This window comes from Varroa jacobsoni, unplaced genomic scaffold (genome assembly GCF_002532875.2).
Source record: "Varroa jacobsoni isolate VJ856 unplaced genomic scaffold, vjacob_1.0 scaffold_897, whole genome shotgun sequence".
NCBI classification, from domain to species: Eukaryota; Metazoa; Arthropoda; class Arachnida; order Mesostigmata; family Varroidae; genus Varroa; species Varroa jacobsoni.
This window is the reverse complement of record NW_019213799.1, coordinates 112,730-131,087: the sequence shown is the minus strand read 5'-3', so window position 1 is coordinate 131,087 and position 18,358 is coordinate 112,730. Positions and strand designations below refer to the sequence as shown.

The following is an 18,358-nucleotide window of genomic DNA, read 5'->3' as shown; positions in this document are numbered from 1 at the left end:
GGTAACATGGGAACACGGGACTGACGGCTCGAATTAAACTCCTTGACATGTGAGACTCACACACAATGAAAAGTTCGACAATGTCCGACAGCGATGGTTTTGAAAATTGTCACTTATTGAATGTGGTCAATTCTGTTGTTGCTTCTTATTGAAACGTTACTTAGCGGATAGACGTAAAAATGCGTCAATCTACAACTGAATAATATGTATCCTTACAGCTTGTTCGTGATTCGCTTGCCGACTAAGACAGGCAAAGCAAGTTCAGGCCTTCGAAGGCTATTTCGACTCGTATTTTTTTTTCTTTTGGATTCGGGTGAGGATTGACGCCTTTTCCGCGTTGAAAATGTTCTGCCAATGTCAAACGACCGAGATTTGCTTCCGCTAGAAAGTGGTCGCTTCGAATTCGGATCTAATCGGGAATCGGGAGCGTATGCTTATTATATTTCTACCGTAGATAATAGAACCGGAAAAAAGTAGAAAGTAACAGGGTCCAAAACAACAGACGACGGAGTATATTGGATTGATAGATAATCAAATCAATACTGTGCTCAGCTGTTGAACTTAATCACCGATGTAGAACTGTGCAACCAATAAACTGCTATTGCTACTTTTATGATAACTATTACTACTATTGCACACGATTATTTACGGAGCAACGACGTACAATTGCATTCACTCGGATCACCACCACATAATATTACCAAACTAAACTGAATTGAACTGAGATTGAACGACCGCACAGGATCTACTACACAGGACGTTCAGCTACGCACGACGGCAGGCAGCGCTTCTGCGTGGCCTCCGTTCACCACGACCGGGACGCACTGACACGGCAACTGGTGGAAACGAGCAACGAACGTCGAATCCAAGAACACAGCAACGGGGCTATCGACCGAGAGACGTCGTCGACGGAAAAACGGCGGTAGCGCGTCTGCAGCGGCTGCAGCGACGGCAGTCGTAGCAGCGGCGGCTGTCCGACGGACGAATTCGACCGCGGCCACCATCAACGGGAATAGTGGCTAACACAAGCATCGACTCCAGCGACGACTCCAGAGCAGCCGTCGGCGTAGGCAGATAGGCTAGGGGGAGCGAGCACCAGACGCTCCAGACCCGGCTTATACGGTTGTTCGACACTCAGCAACGGGCAGTGCACGTCGTCGGATAGAATCAAGCTGTAGAAGCCGGAGCAGAAGAGCAGACGGAACTTCAGCAGCGGGAGTAGCAGCCGGAGCACCGACAGGAGCTCTAGCGACAGCAAACGAAGGGAAAACGGAAGGAGCAGCAGGGATCAGTACTTGACGCAGCCGGACCCGTCAGGCCCGCTACGGCCGGTAACGAGACCAACCTCAAACACATACGTGCACACACATCCATCTACCCTCATTTTCTTACAACCAGGAGCGACGGGGCCCGAACAATGCTAATGGCGAGAGAGAACGAGGGAGAGGGGGTAGCGAGAAGGAAACAGAGCCAAAGACAGAGAAGATTCAGACTGCGGGATTCACACTACGCAAGCAAGAAGCACGTCGATCGGGTGGACGACTAGAGTACTTTAGCTTCGACGGCCGCTGCCGACACAGCTTCGGCCGCTGTTGTCGGTTCGACCGACGACACGCAACCAGTCAACAGTTTGCTGGTTTGTTACGGCGGCTTGCGTCCACTGCTGTGCCGGCGACGCCGCTGGCTGAGCTCGTCTAGCTTTGGGTCGATGCTATTGCGAACAGACAGCGAGGGTAAGCGGGAGAAATAGCGACGGCGCCGATTTTGGAGCGGCCGAAATTGCGGCCGGGGTGGAGAATATCAGCGTTGGAATGAGAACCAGCAAAAGCTCCGGAGTCGGCTACGGGAGATGCATAGAGGCTTAGACGCATACGGGGCTCACTCGACAGACTCCTCTCACACCCTTCTATGACTATGGTTCCCTGGTAGTGAGCGGCCGCTGTTTTTGATGGTGGCCTATTGAATCAAGCTGACATTGCTAAAGCATTAGTCAATGCTGTATATAGCTAGACATCTCAACTCTATGGGATACACACAGAAATGGAATTCCAGCGTCATCTGAACCAGTAGCTAGCATATGTTCTCCTCTATAACAGAAGAAGTTTAAATGCTACGCAGCATCTACTGTTTTATAATATGCATATCAGCAACAGCAAGCGAAACAGTTTCTTCCCAGCGACTTCTCGTATTGCATGGACAAGTACCTTTGCGTGTGCTGTAATAATCGCCAGCTAGCGCCAAGAATCCTTTACAAAAGGTTTACAAAGCAAAGAGGAAAGGCCAGGGAGGTCACGTGGTGTCTTTTTGTGATGTGTGTGCGCTTTAACGCTTGGCTGTTCAAGGTTCCACGTTTCGCGTTCAGGTGTCAGGACTCAGCGTTAAACGTCCGATGCAGCGTTCGAGTTGGATCGGATTGTTAAACGGCTGGGGATCGACGTTACACTTTATGTTGGTATTGCTGGAGGTGCGATAGAGCTCTGCCGCCAGGGGGCAGCAGTGTTCGATGAGTCGCCGATGACCATACCAACCCGCTCTCAAAATGATGGTGTACCAGCTATAGTGGCCTGAATTGAAAAACGATCCTGTTACGTTGACCTTGCGTAGCGCTGGAGATGGCGCATTGTCTTGTTCCGTCGATACTCTCTCACCGTAGATGATGCCTCTTTGGAGGTGCTCCAGAGCTCCTAAGCGCACAGCGTTAGCTTCAGTTAGGTTCATCAAGCATCATAATCTGGGTGATTACTTAGTGTGAGCTTAGCGTAGTTGGCCATCGATAATGTGACTCGCCAATGCAGGTGCCAAGACCTATTCAGTTAAACACTCTCTCCGAACTGACAACTCCATTAGGTTCCCCTAGCAAAATTTTGCTTCCGCTGCTTGTAGGGGTTAGCAAGAGCTTTCGGTAGCAGACAGTCTTCAGCGAAGATTTTGCTGTAACATGATGTCACAATAATTACGTCATTAACGACTGATACTGCGTGGTAGTGGAATTGCGCAGGAATAAACTAAAGACGACGAAGGTCCCCGCTAACAGATATCACGTTCTGATCTCTGAAGCACGGGAAAACGATTCCTGCCACCCTGCCGTATTGCTTATAAAATCCTAGCGGTCTGACAGAAACTGAGGCAATCAAAGGAGGTACAGGACAAATTGAACTAAAGGAATGATATACTTACGTGATATTAATTAGCACTGGTAGTTCAGAAGCGGATGGTTATACAAGTAGGTGGGCAAGCTATGCCCCCCTTAGTAAAGGAGCCAAATATTTTAGGCTTCTATATAGCCTGTACTTCTAAGCTCTGTATGAGCAAAATATAGAAACCTAAAATTGCCACAACTCTTGCAACGAAACCACAACTCTTGCATTGTATATAGATATGTACTCTATATATATATATATATATATATATATATGTATACTTTTGGATATGTCTCATTACGGCATAACGAGGCATTTCGCCAGCTGAGCTAGCGGAGTTTTATCCTGCGGAGTATATTATATAGATGCTGCCAGATGAACTCGTCCAACATATATACAAAACTAATTTCTCGTTGAATGTAATTTAGTAAAGATGAAATGGCAATTTCCGCATTGCAAGTGAATACAGGCATACGTAGCAAGACTCAAATGACGTGTTTGCCGCCCAATTTCTTCAGGACTTCAGCAGGCCACAGATAATTAATCAATGACCACATATTCATACGCACTGCAATTTATCTGTCGTTAGAGAGCCCCCTATCATGCATTGAACTGGACCATATTCACCTAGAAATTAATAAATACTCGCATCTTTACTATAATACGTATCTAATGTGCGAGTATTCATTCACAGGCATGCCGATACGCATAACATGTAGCCGAAGGGCCATTATAGTTTTCCTCATCTGTACGGCACTATATTATCCAGTCATCCTGATTACAGTCTTTCGATGTACAAACCGTGTGCCCTAATCAATATATCATCATGCATGGGTGTTCACATGCGCGCCATTATTAATGCTGCTAGTAGAAAAACATCCTGCTCTTGAATTTATCGTAGGCTTTCCCTCCTATATCTATTTGTCTGTCTCACGCGCGTGTATGTTTCTCTTTACTTGTATCGAGGGAAAAGCCGTGTCTACGTTGGCCTTTTCACTTCGTTTACCTTTTTTTGTTTTGTGGCACCCTCATCCAGTACAGTGCGTATCACACACATCACACCATAAACAGTCTGGGCGATTCATAGCCTAAACCCAGTCGAAATAGCATTTGACTGTTGCAGTTTGATGGCCATAGTATCAGCAGCAGCATCTGGAACTATTCTGTCGCCCAAGGCGTTTTACCTGCTGATGAGGCGGCAGCAGCAGCGGCGGCCGCCGATGCATCTAACTCGGTTTGTTTTCCCCTAATGCAGTGGCGTAGAGGAGTAGCTGTTGTTGTTGTTGTTGCATTGGTTGTAGCCACAAATGCGCCCGCAGCCTCTTTCGGCCAGCGTCGTGTCAGCTGATCCGCTATCGGCACCGCATGCTAATTCACGCACAAATACAACCAGTGTCTCGTTTATGGACGCAAACGGCAAATGGAGCCGTCACGGATGATCTCGCGTTTGCCAGAGAGCGACTTGCGATGACTACGACTTGGTCGTAGTCATCATCGTCGCATGTAGTGCCGCTAATTTTACTGGCGCCAATGACTGTAACGGCAGGCGAATGAACCCAGATCAGGTGGGTTCATTGTACAGCAGATTCACTGTTGTCTCAATGAATCAAATACGAGGCTGAATCAATAGCAAACCGGGCAATCAAGCAAGCTAGCAAACATCTTAGCAACCGATCCGACTAACTCCGAGATTCGGGGATCTGTTGCATTCATCAACAACAACAGGACAAACTGGGCTGGGGTAGTAATCGATTGGTTGATCGGCCCGGGGACACCGATGAGATGGCATAGATAGAGATGGACAGCATAGAACAGACAAGATTGCACCAGCGAACAAATCAGAGCTCCAGTCAATGTTCATTGCGAATGTGACAGCTCAGAACAGAACCCAATGGACTACTTACGAGAATAGTTGTGCTTGGGGGGAAAACGAGAAATGTTTTTGCGGCGGCGACAGTTACTGCAGCTGAGTCGCTACTGTGGATGCTCATACAGTCAAAGGAATGGATCGATTAACATTACGACGGGAAAATCAACTGTTGATTGGGTAGTTGTTGACACGGGCAGTTATCTCGATCTGGATCTAAAGTGTAAACGTACCGGCTGCTTAACCGTTGGCGCTGGCGAGAAGCTGAAAGAAATCTAGGATAAAAATCGTTCAACCCGCCTTCATCCATCATCTGAGTGTTAAGCGTATGCGAATCCAGGTAGAGTCTATGTAGTAAGGAGTAAGTAATAGTAAGAAAACGGTTGTAGAAGAAAAATTCAGTTCCTAGTGATTTCGCATACTACGGTACGGAACAGTGCGACGTCAACGATGTGAGACCGGGTAATTAGTCCGCTAAATACAGTACACGAACTACCATTAGATGTCTTATTATTTCAGATGTAAGCTAGAAATATCATAGGGGTTTTTGTGGATTACTAGAGAACTTTTAATACCTTAAGTTGAAATCAGCCGGCCCAACAAAATCTAATTCGGACTCTAGTACTGGTTAAAATATACTATAAGTGTACTAATCGAACAACTACTGGCAGCTAACGTCCATCCACGCCCGATCAAGACTCACAATCTTCTGTCAGGTGTTCTGTGTTGTCAGGCGTTTGAAAATGTAGCTCTGCGAAAAAAAGCTTCGCTAAATATGTGTGGATATGATGAGCAGAACACTACTATCTTTTTTATAGCGGCTCTCTGGTTATCAGGACTACATGATCAAATGCTAGCCATTCGAATGCACACGTGTCACTCAGAATCAAAATTATCGATCTAAGATAAGGAGTTTCTATTTTTTAAACAAAAAGTTAAATCACTTCTTGATTAATAGGTGTTTTCATTCATGGCTTGTTGTTCAATCACATTCATATGTTAATAATGCATTATAAAAAAAAAAAAAGAAAAAACTATACACCATATTTTTTTCTTTATCAGTCTCTTATCCTTGTTTTCCAATGTATTAATTTTAATTAGTTTTAAAATTAATTGTGCCACTCATCAAGACGGTACCTGAATAAAGCAACTGCTCACAACAGGCCTACAAGCGGGTGTTGTTTTATGTTATCTGTTTATTATAATCTATCCAGAACAGATACCCTAATGCAACCCATTGACAAACAGTTATCAGACCAAAGGTCGCTAAACTCAAAAAACATCAACAATAACGCCGACGATAGCGCAGCGCATAGTCGAAACCCAGACTCATACCGGACGCTACCATCCAACGCTCGTTAGACGCTATGGATGCTCACTCTCACACGCATACATTTACCCATATAGATATACGCGTACTAAAGAACATATTGTTGCCCCTTGTGCCGCCGCTACTTCCACCATTGTTATTACTACTAGTGGTATCATCATTATGTTACCCAATGGCCCTGACAGCGAGCAGCCTCTAGCAACCAGCCAGCTAACGCTTGGTTTAAAGCTGCTGTAATTGGGTCACTGCCGAAGGCGCTAACGGACAATGTCTTGTCATCGGCCCCAGAACAGCACAACCCCAGTGCAGTAGCAGCGACAGCAGAAGCGTCTCGTAACAAGTAGTCGAACAAACAAGTCGCAAACGGAATCGAAGGGACAGACCTTTGCTTCTGGCCCTGAAGTTCGGTTGCTGAAAGACGCAAAGCGACGTCATAACATAAGGACTCAGTACGGGTGCAGTTGGATATCGATACAAAAAGTGATGGGAAGATCCAACAAGTTTCGATACTCGATCAAGCGCCGCTGGGGTCGGTACAGAGGCCTTTTTCTTCTTCGACCAGCAATACGAAAGGCCATAATAGTACTTATGAAGCCTGATATGGTCCGCCAGGCCGTTTAGATACAACCATAGACGTTCACGTCAGATTTGTATTCGGGCTGTAGTTGTGGTACAATAGTCGGAGACTTTGTGTAAACGAGATTCTGATGAGCTTTGTTCAGTGTAGCCACTAGCAAAAAACATAGAATTCTGTTCGGAATTTATTTCTGAGGAGATGAAAAATGTCACGAAGTCGATATAAAACTAGCTAGGTAAAGGTGGCGCTTGATGGAACGATGAAGTACAGAAATATTGGTTATGGTATCTGTGGCAATTAGCACAGAGGTTAAAAAGAGGAAAGCACGTAATAAAATAAACGGGTAATAGACTTTTTTTTCTAAATATGTGACTTGTCACTAACCTTGTAGGTCAAGGTTTTCCTTGTCTGGTAAAGGCTTTGGTTGTTTCCATTGTGTGAGTAAATCCTCGTTGTCACCTCTTCGATATGACATCAAGAACTTGCTCCCCTAAAAGGTCTAGAGGACGAACGTCCTCGACGTGCTAGGTCTTGTCAGACTCATTATCTAGGATTTTTTTAACACGTTTGTTAAATGGCATGGTAGCCACGTGCAATACGAACCATTCGCAATAAAAATCGTTTGCCAACGGTAAATTTGAACTACCGATGGCCACAGTTTAGGCTTGATTTTAAAGTGAGCGTAGCTGTGGTGGGTTTGAACTTTTTAACGAACCTGCTTTGCAAAACGTTTTTTGTTTTTGTTTGGTAAGACGGGTTGGTTACCTAGACCCTTGGAAAATCTTTGCCTGGATTGTATCTATAACAATTTTGAGATACCTTGTAGAACTAAAATAAGAAACAACTGATGACTGTCTTCGATTTTTAAACGTGGATGATCTACTATGGTTAGCCAGGGTGCGTAACTATCAGGTTTTCGTTATATCAAAAGCTGCCGTTCGCGCAACAAAATAAATTATCATGTCTGGTGCTGCTCTAGTGCTCATTAATTGCTTCAAACAGTTGGCCTTTTCCAGTGCAAAACAAAGTGTGTCTATGCCCACCTTCGACACTTAGATTCCTCAGTGTCCCCGAGCTTAATAGACAAATACGTTACGCTCGCAAAGGTCCGCTTTCGAACCTACATAAATCATTTTACTGCATTCCTACATTAGTAAGATAAATAAAAGGTAACAGCGAACGATAGGTCGTATTCGACACTTGGTTAAAATTTGGCGGGGTTGCATGAGATCTGTCCCTCGTGTTTTCCGTTTTTATTTGTCATTTTTACTTTTTTAGGTGAAGAAGATTTTAGAATCACCACTTGTTAAATACCTTACCGGGATGCGTCTTGCTAGACTTGTCTGGGATTTTTCTGCCAGACCCATGAAATGGCATGACAACCATACCAGCAGCTACTAACCTTAATTGTAATATTTGTAATTTTTGACAAAATTTGAGGCTGAGATTTGGATAAGCGTGGCAACGTGTTTGTCGATTAATGGTTACCATAACAAGGCAAAGAGATGCGCACTAGCCTCCCAGACCACGCTGCCCTCTAGCACTTCGTCACTTGGTGTAATGATAGTGTTAGTGGCATAATATGTATGAAACAGTTTCCAAGGTAACATATTGCTTAATTCCCTTGATAGCCTTGTTGAAGCTTAATTGAGTTGAATAGTTTCATAATGCGAACACATCCCTGTGTAAAGGATGTATGATTCACATAGTGTAAATCCCAATGGAGAAAATATATATGCAGTAAGTTATAAATTAAAATTGTCTACAACCGAAAATACCAAGAGTGCATGGACGTCCCGTATGAAAACCTAGATGTATTCCATGGAATTAAACGTGCCCAACATTATTACATTTTTTTTTTAATATATGTTTATAAACACATCTAAAACCTGTCTGTTTTGGCTTAATAAACAAAGATTTCTATTTATTAATTATTAAGTATTATATGTAACGTTACAACATTGTTTATTTTCGTTCATACATTTCGTTCAACAGACTAATCGCCAGTGAACGTGACTGATATTTGGTTATCACAAAAATTGAAACAACAATCATTCACCAAAATATAGGAGTTTGTTAATCAACACTGAGAAATACTATTTACATTAAGACATACACACACATACAAAACTTACTGCCGTAGAGGTTTATGCCGAAGCCACTGTGTCCCATTCAGCCGCGCCAAGACACGGTTGCCACGTTAGGTCATCAACCCCTGTCCATTTTCTCCCTTCCCCATCGCGCCAGCAGCCATCCTAAAAAATCTATGTCAAAGTTGTTTTCCCTATACGCTTTGCTGTTTCACTCTGAACCATCTGCAGCATGCTTCTATGTACATCTTACACTGGCTCTTTCCGTGTTGAACTTATGCTTCCTTGGTCTCTTCCTCTCTATTTGTGTTACAACTCTGCCTTACACTTCGTTCTTCTTTATGTCGACTTTTTGTTAGTTTCTGCGAAATTCCTATGATTTTTTTTCTGTTTGGCTGCTCGTCGATTTTCAGCCCAGTCCGTACTTCTTTCTGGACCCTTCGACAGTCCCGTTACTTGCTGCTTGGCGTTGCTGGAGGTTTCAGTTGCAGCGGTGTGACATCACGACCACGTCAGATCAGATTGGTGGTGCAGCGCGCGTTGCTGATCAGCGATCGACAACCGCTGATTGGCGACACATTAATCTAACGGTATCAACCAACAGAAAAGAAGCAGTGGCAGTTACCTAGCTTGATATCGGCCGGCATCGACGTCGCTCGTCGAACTCATTTCCTTGCTTGCGTCTTGGCTTACGCAGGCGGGAATAACAGAAGACAGCGGCATTTCTCTTGGGTTACTTTTTTTCGATGGCTTTTTTCCTTTTCGCCTTCGGAGTTATTGCTGATGAATTAGGTTCGCTGGTCATAGAAACGTGACGTTGCTCCTCATTGCAGCACACGTAATTTCACTTATTCATTTTAGATTTTTCTCGGGAAGACTGAGCGAAGAAGAGAGTGCAAGTGGAAGTGAAGCTAAGGTGAACCTGTTCTTTTGTCATTTCTGGTTTGTGTCTTCTTTATTGAGGAATAGCTCACGAATGAATGAAAAAGGGGGTCAGGATTCTTTCGGATTCATAGGCTAGCTTTGCAATAATACACAATGAACTTGACTAAGTTGAACTTGATTCTCATAGATTTTATTGTAGATACTAAAAGTTAAATGTCACCATTTTGTTGGTTTTTAAATAAATACATATTGTATACCTACACAAACCGTGTGAAATGGATCGAAAGAATATAAACAGATTACCCAAAAACAATATAGAAGAAATCGTTCTGAATTACGGGTCATTTGGAGTACAGAACTTCATTAACATCAGAACATTTATAGGTCATAGTAAGCCACTATCGGACTATCCTTTATTATTCCGGTCCTTCTAATCGATTTACAATAAAGTGTCATAAAATCTATATTTACTAGGTTTGTTAAAGGGCAGGAAAACTTTGCAATATACCACGCACGTAGTTCAAGTTTCTAGCGGGTTTAGACTCTGGTCGGGAGTTGTGCGGTAGTGCTACGTTATTACACAGAATGAATACTAACATACATTAACCTCTCTATTAACAGAATAGATATAGAACACATTTATATGATGGCTTCTTAAACATTTATGTACATATGAATTTGTGCACGGTGATAATTTTCCGATTTAACAAATATGAAATGACAAGACTTAAGTGTGATGTGCATTCCATGTTTAAAAGACTGCTCAAAGGTGGTTTGCGAAGTTCGATATTGGCATCTTGGAGTTGGAGGATATATCTCGTCCCGCTCAATTACCTAAAGTCAACAACGACCGCCTTTGAAGGAAAAAGGCTGGCATGCAACCCATGATTCAGCTGCTAAAAACTGACTGCAGCCTCTTGACTACCGTCAAACATTTTATGTTATACGATGTACTAGAAAATTAGCAGCAACAAAGAAGAACGAAGACCACATAAGCTCAACTTCTCATTCTCTTTCTATGTCTCACCCAGTACCGATCAACAAGGATCTCTATATATGGCTTATTCGAGTTATATCGAGTGAACGAAGCTATCCAACATAAACAACAGAGTACAAAAAGTCACCTTTTCCGCGACAATCCCAATCCATATATTTCGGAAATCATTAAAAGCAGAAGAGCCTACCCTTTAAGCGCTTAAGCAGGAGGCTTTTTTGCCCAGACGATAATCTCTAGATTACTCGCAGTAGTATTATCAAGCAGAAGAATTTCCACTCTATGAACAACTTGAATGAGGAATTATTTCAAGAACTAATAAAGAGTTATCTATTATTTCTTACCCGATAACCTTAGTACAATATCAATTTTGAAGGCACTGACTTGACCCAAATGTTTCAAGTTTTGCGTCTGATGCCGCCATGAAGACTTGCTTTAGGCAGACGTATAAACTAGTAGTAGCGATACCAAGCAACTCACTCGCGTTGTACTATACCGAGTAGAGACTGAAACCTACTGAGTACTGCAAATATATCATGTGGTTGTATATTTCAATGCACCGATGGCAAATATCATTCTGTGGCCGGTCAAGTCGGGCGCAGTGGAGACTATAAATTATATATAACTACTGACCAGTTATCTTTATTATATAATCGAAGAATAATAAAAATATCGCCATAGAATACAATATCACGTGACAGTCCATGGCATATATAGTCAGTGCGGTAGCTCTTCTTTTAAAGTAATGCAATAATTCAAAAATGATACAATGCAGTAAATAATACGGCGAGAGAAATGTGAGTAAGGTTTTGCGTTGTTTTCAAAGGATGCCACGGCTTGGCTTCTTGCAGCCTTGAACGTTGCTTCCTTTCGTACTACCCTCGCTTTTGAACCAAATCAAGTGAATTGCTTTACTTATAACTTCAAATTACCTTCGCCTTGCTGTTTTTTAAGTTGAGTTTGTTGTGATGATGACAATAGAAAAAATGTTGCTCTTCAACCACTGTGACCACAACTGATAATGATAACTAATAATCCACATATATGTATATGTACGGTGTAAAGATTAAACCCTATCAGTATTTTTGTTGATGCATATTAGCCTATTGTCGTTCAAGCAGGCCTGTAATGCGTTTTCAAATAGGTAACGCCATAGCTGGATTGTACAGAAAGGCAATGCTGTTTTTGTATATGTCAAATTAGCTTCATATACGTACATTCTACATAATTTATAAACAAAAGCATCGAAACTATACCCTTAGCAGACGAGAAAGTAGACCTGAAGAAAAGGCGTCTTGTCAGATCTTGACCTTTTATTAACTTATATGCATTAGAAGAGTGCGCTCTATTAGGAGTTTCTTAAACATACTTCATTGTACATTAAAAACTCAAGTTGACAAGTTATGGTGAAATATAATATGATAGAAAAAAGCGTATCTATAAGACAAGTTAATATATATAATAATAAACCATAGTTGATTAACATAAAATATCATAATTTAAAGAGTGCTAATATCAAGTACAAAATAACGAAACCTAAGAATACGATGAACGGAGAGCACACATTTAAACTATCTAATTACGGTGCTAATTTACAACCTCATTATTGGTTACAGAAAAAATTGCTTTTAGACGATTACGCAAACCTATGAAAAATGGCCTTCTATGCAACTTTTTCTCTTCTCCCCGCTGCATTTATCGCCAAAAGTTTGTCTGCTTTGGGTGAAACCGGGAAAACAAGTTTTTTAATATCAAAAATGTATGAATTAATTTTTTTTGTAATACAACTTCTCGTAGACTTAAGCTGCATTTTTTGACCGAGTCTCGTAAATTTCCCTTCCATAGTTTCTGGGGTAACTTTATATGTTGAAATAGATTTCAGGTCCTTTCAAATGTTTGCTTTTCTTAGTAAACTTCTGAAATGCTTTCGTTGTAAATTTGTTCGAGATTTTTTCCCACTTTACCAAGAACATTAAGGAGAAAAAATGTAATAATCATAGGTAACTCAAATTATAATCAAAGGTCGACAGAAGAAACTTTTCGTCTATATAGAGTATCCTGAATTTAAAAACAGGAAACATTTAAATATTGGGTAAAATTACTCATGAGATTTTAAGCCATGTTCGACATTCTCGTAAAAGCCCTTTTTAAATAGTCTGTATTACGTATCGTACGGAGTACTGTCAAAATATATCTTCACAGAAAAGAGAAAGAATTAGGTTACCGTTCTTCTATCACACCTACAGAAAATTATCTGCGGTAACGTTATTTCCAAACGCTTTCGATATAATATCTTTGTACAACGTTTTATGTTGGAGTTGGCTGCAGAAAAATATATCAGACATTTAATCATTATACATGTTAAATTTACTTATTTGCTTTAGTCGCCGTTTATCTCCATCTGTGTAAATTTACTCAACTTTATCTAATTAGTTTATTTTTGTCTAATTTTTGACAGATGACCGTTAGGTTAGCGGTATATGTATATAGTCTCTTTCTAATATGAAATATCTCATATATATTAGCTTTTTCTAATTTTTAAACAACGTTTTCAATTTACCCAGGACTATTGTTTGGATTGCAGTAGTAGTTCAAATATGAATACACTTCATAATAATAATAGTCGAACATCGGGCAAGAAATACGAGGATTTCAAGGAACCTATGAAAAAAAGTTATAAAACCTTAAAAAAAAATACCTAATTAGAGTTAAACGAGCTGTGAAGTGCAAAATATTACAAAGCATTTTTCTAGAGAGAAATCTGGTGTGCAGACAACAAAAATTGGAATTTTATTGCACCAAATCGGAGCTTCCAATCAATAATGTGCATATCTCGGTTCCTAAACCAACCCCATTTAATATCGCAATAAGACTCTCAAGGTCGGCACAAGCGATCGGTAGATCCTAGTGGCACCGTAAGTTTTTCGTCTCAAAAAGGGTAACACTTCATTAGTGAAGCAAATATCTAGTCACATCTTTGAAATTACTATCCTCTGTTGTCTAAAAAGACGTCTTTTTTTCGCAAAAAATGTTTTCTAACAGACGACAAAATGTTTATTATGCCGCTAGTATTCCGTGCTTCATACTCAGTATGAAACATATGACACCTTTTGTAAGCGGACGCGTTAAGAAAGATGCTCACAAAGGTAGATTTCATCTCAACATTTAAGACAACAGCTTGTTAAGGTAAGCACAAATTTAATTTCAGCTGGCCTGCCAAGTTCGGATACAAAGCCTTTAAACTTCTAACACAGTATTTCGGCCTGTCACAACCGTTATCAGCAGGTAAACTGCACAATCTTCCTCGTATTTTGTGCTTACCATGGAGCCTCTCCGATAACCAGGGCGTCTAAGTTTTTAGAGAAGACTCCACTCGCCCCACAACTACGCCTCCATGTGAATAACTTTGCCCGTTCGAAGATATTCGACCTTTGCATGCGTGACCTTTTGTATTGTTCGCCGCAATGATTATTCGAAATAAAGCATTATAGTTGTAGATACAAGGTGATAGCGGCATCAACCTGGTCGGGTGAACTTTAAACGTTGCTCGTTTTAATTTACTTGATTATTCACTGTGTACTTGTAATATAATCGACGCTTCACTCCTCTACTAATGCGGCAACCTTTACTGCCCTGTACGGGGTATTAATTCTGCGAAGTTTCAGTCTGAACGAGAAAAACCACGAACCGCTCTAGCCATCATGTTGTGGGCGGAGCATGGCTCTCACCGTAAACTATATGACACTCTATATTTTGACGAACCAAAGGAATTTTGGATAGATATCAGATGGGGAACGGTGTGGCAAATCCCGTATTTTTGGTGTGCATGTATCTGACTAGGGGGCATAGCATCTAAAATACCTGAAGATGCATTATTTCTAATCTTTGTGGAATTATTATTATTATTATTTTAAGTTATTAAATTACTTTAATTTAAAATACCTATTATATTTATAATATTTTTATATGAAATGAAATATTATAAATATAATAGGAATATTTTTAGAAGTGTTGCCTTTGTGACCCAAAAGTGAGTACATTCTAGTAAACTGAGAAAAGTCGTTAACACAGATTTCCTGCTCTGCCATGAAAGCAGTAGCTAAATGATTATGAACTGGCTTGACGCCGACAAAATCGTATTACGAATACCATCTAAATATCAGTAAGCTTGCATGTGCCTGAGTAAGGTTACGCAAAACAACATTGATATATTAGACTATCGAAAATTCTTCTGGACTGATATCCGTTTAAAAACCGCAGACAAATCATACCTAGCAAGCACAAGAAGAACCTTGAAAGAACTAAAGCTTTTTTATCTTTAGCTAGTACGAATTCTAGAATGACAATGAAAAGTACAGCTTATTTTTCATTGTTCTTTTTTCTCCAAGAATAATTTCCTGGTTGTGAACTAATTAAACACACAGGATTTTAAATATGCACAGTATAAATTAATTGCAGCGGGTTCTTTAGTCTCAAAAGCTTTAGGAGGAGAAGTTGCATCAAATGTTACAAGTCTCAAACACAACGAAGCAAAACTTTTTCGAAAGTAAACGTAGGCTCTCAAATATCGATTAGATTTAATTAGTGTCTCTAGGGCCACGAGTCATAAGACTGTTAAAAAAATATATATGAATGACAGTGAAATGATATGTGTTGCCTTTACAAGTCTCAAGTCCGAAGGGTCGGGAACGCAACATATGGTTTACTAAATGATAATGTGTGAAATCAATTACAGCTAGAACAGAATTATTTACCTGCAAAATTGTCGATGCCAACATCGCCCACTGAATTAAACGAAGATGAAGTGTGTTGAAACAGCTTAAGTAAATTAATAATTCAAGACAACAACGTCCCCCTTCTAGGCTATTTCTAGAAAAAAAAAAAACGAATTGATTTATCTCATTTGACTAGAGTAGCGAATTGCGTAATCCGTTGTGGTGACGACATTGGATCTAGGGCCGAAGTATGGCTATAGTTAGAAGAATGTGTCCGTAGGGAAACCCTGAAGCTATGCAGTGGAAGGTAACTTAAAATGCACCACACCAGAACCTCGTAACCTAAAAATTATGCCTATTTTGAAGTAGCTAAATTCCGAAAAGCTATGTGGGAAACCTGTTTTTGAGCAACAATCATATTTCAGTTCAAAAAGTTAATTAAACTTTTAATAATTCAGTTACGACTGTATTGCGACAAACTTCCTTCCGTGTGAATTCTTCGCAGAGTAGTGACTGCACGAAGAACGGCTGCCTTCATAAGACTTCTATAATGAAATGCGATGCGCACATTCTCAAAGTTCACAATGCGAAGAATGTCATAACAAAGTACATCTTAAGCATGTCAATAGAGCGAACAATATGCGGATATTGCGTAAACACCAGTTACATTTGCCGAGTTACTGTTAAAAGAAAGCTAAGAATACTAAGCTATAAATATATTTAAGCGTTTCAGTACTGGCGGACAAAAATGAATAAATTAGCTTAGTAATTTAGGACGAGATATGATAGTCTGTGTCGGTTTCGCTATGATGCTACGCGCTTTGATTGATGAAACGACGAAAAACAACATACACACATAACAGCTCATCAAGCGGACTCTTCGAAGCAGTCTGCTTAGTTCAAAAAGTAACGCTAAAAAATACGGTGATACAAGTACATAAGCATAGTACGTTTGAACGACACTACGTTCAGGCCATCTAAAAACAGTGACAGACAAAAAACTTACAGGTACATGCGAAATGGGAATAGGTCACAGGTATTGGTCGTGCGAGTCGCAGCCTTCTCAAATATCGTTTCTTGATGTTCGTAACGTCTGCAAATCGGTTGGGCCACAAAGATATTGACAGAAACGTAAATAAAGGCAACGTTTGTATTTTGTTTCTCGTTTGCCCAATAATAGTATCGGACGTGTAACGTAAAACTTTAAGAACAACACATTTCAGACAATCCTATATGGAAAAAAAACTAAGAATAAGATTCAGTATGTCACTAAAAACGCTTGTATACATCTAACACTGTTTTTAGTGCTGTCGTGTAACCTGAAATAATCGCTTATACGATGGGAGCTTTAAAGTTCGTCGCGAGCTTGACCTACTTATAAGGCTTCATAAGAGCGTTGTACTCAATCATTGCATGCATGAACATATAATAATATCTGTATTATATTTTATGAATATAATAATGTAAATAGCCAACGTGGCAAGCATTGTACCCGAAATGCAGCTGTACTCTAGCGGTCGAAACATTATATAATTCCCAAGAGTAGGCCTGCTGTTTCTTTATTAAACTAACACAGCATTTTATGGCCGTCATAAAAATTAATTATGTGCTGCTTAGTTTGCGATACCTTGTATATGACATCAAGGCAGTAGGAGTACTTCTAAATCTAATGTTCTTTTTACTCATGCTATGTACTATGAACTGCTACGATTTAGCGTACAAAACTAACTGACCATCACAGCTTCACATGCTAAGTTGGCTTTATTTGCTTGACTTTTTAAGAGACAGTGACAGATCAAACTGAGTTGAACATATTCAATAAAGACGAAGCAGTTCAGTCATATGCCACTGATCTGCTACCAAGTTATGGTAGAAATAGATACCGAGAGCTTACCAAAATATCCAGTCGGTAAGAATGCTTTTTTCCGCCGACGGAGCCCGCCAATTGCATAAATCTGGTCACACAAAGCGAATTATCAAAAGTGTATTATTCGTAAAATAAAATATAGAAGTTTAATACCAAGTGAACATGCAGATTGATGTCTATTTTGCAAATACTTGTATGCATTCTGTTTTTTTTTTGACCCAATAACGTGTATGCTGGACCATGTTTTGCTTGGTTAAGGGTTAGAATGTCCAGATTCAAATGGCGGCTATAAACCAACTTTAAAATTGACGAGGAATTTTGCGTATCGTATACATGCAGAAACAATCCTTCACATAAAATCCTTGACTAACCAAATAGGCTGCCGGTAACCTGCTACAGATAATTGAGTCACAATGAATTTGTCTCATATCCTACTTTACCTACTATAATTCGTCTCAACAAAACTCTTTTTAAGAAAATAAACATCGCCTAAACCAGTTCCGTGACTTGCGCTGTGTATTGCAGGTAATCGCTTGCCTAGAAACCATGCTAATTCAGAAGTAAACAGTAAAATCAAGCACTCAAAATGAGCACCTGCATATAGCTTTTTCGCGCCATTTTTCTCTACCTTCGATTGTATTTTGCCTGTTATTTCATTTATCTCACGATTTTTTTTAATTTTCACTATTTTCTTTTTTTTGTATGTATCCACTTGATAAGCATAGGAAAAATAAAGCAGTCGTTGTACTCAGTCTATACCACAGTGTAAGTAAGTTGGAAAAATCCTGATTGCCAGTCATGCCAGTTGAGATTAGCAAATACTATAATCATATTTCTACAGCTAAATTCATTGGCAGCAAACATTTACATCGATTTTGGCTGCCTGTATTCCC

At 40.3% G+C, this 18,358-nt stretch overlaps 1 protein-coding gene and 1 long non-coding RNA gene across 2 annotated transcripts in view; one reads left to right on the top strand and one right to left on the bottom strand.

Annotated features, from left to right (window-relative positions):
* Window positions 1–4,286, bottom strand: part of bru1 (bruno 1) — a 67,580-nt gene extending 63,294 nt beyond the window's left edge. Inside the window, exon 1 of the mRNA XM_022840893.2 lies at window positions 4,147–4,286. The gene's annotated coding sequence lies outside the window, so the exon portion shown is untranslated. The remainder of the gene's footprint in view (window positions 1–4,146) is intronic.
* A 181-nt stretch (window positions 4,287–4,467) lies between these two features.
* Window positions 4,468–12,000, top strand: LOC147752908 (uncharacterized). Its single transcript, XR_015312806.1, has 2 exons — window positions 4,468–5,347; window positions 9,418–12,000. It is a non-coding gene; the product is annotated as an uncharacterized LOC147752908 (long non-coding RNA).
* Window positions 12,001–18,358: the final 6,358 nt, after the last annotated feature.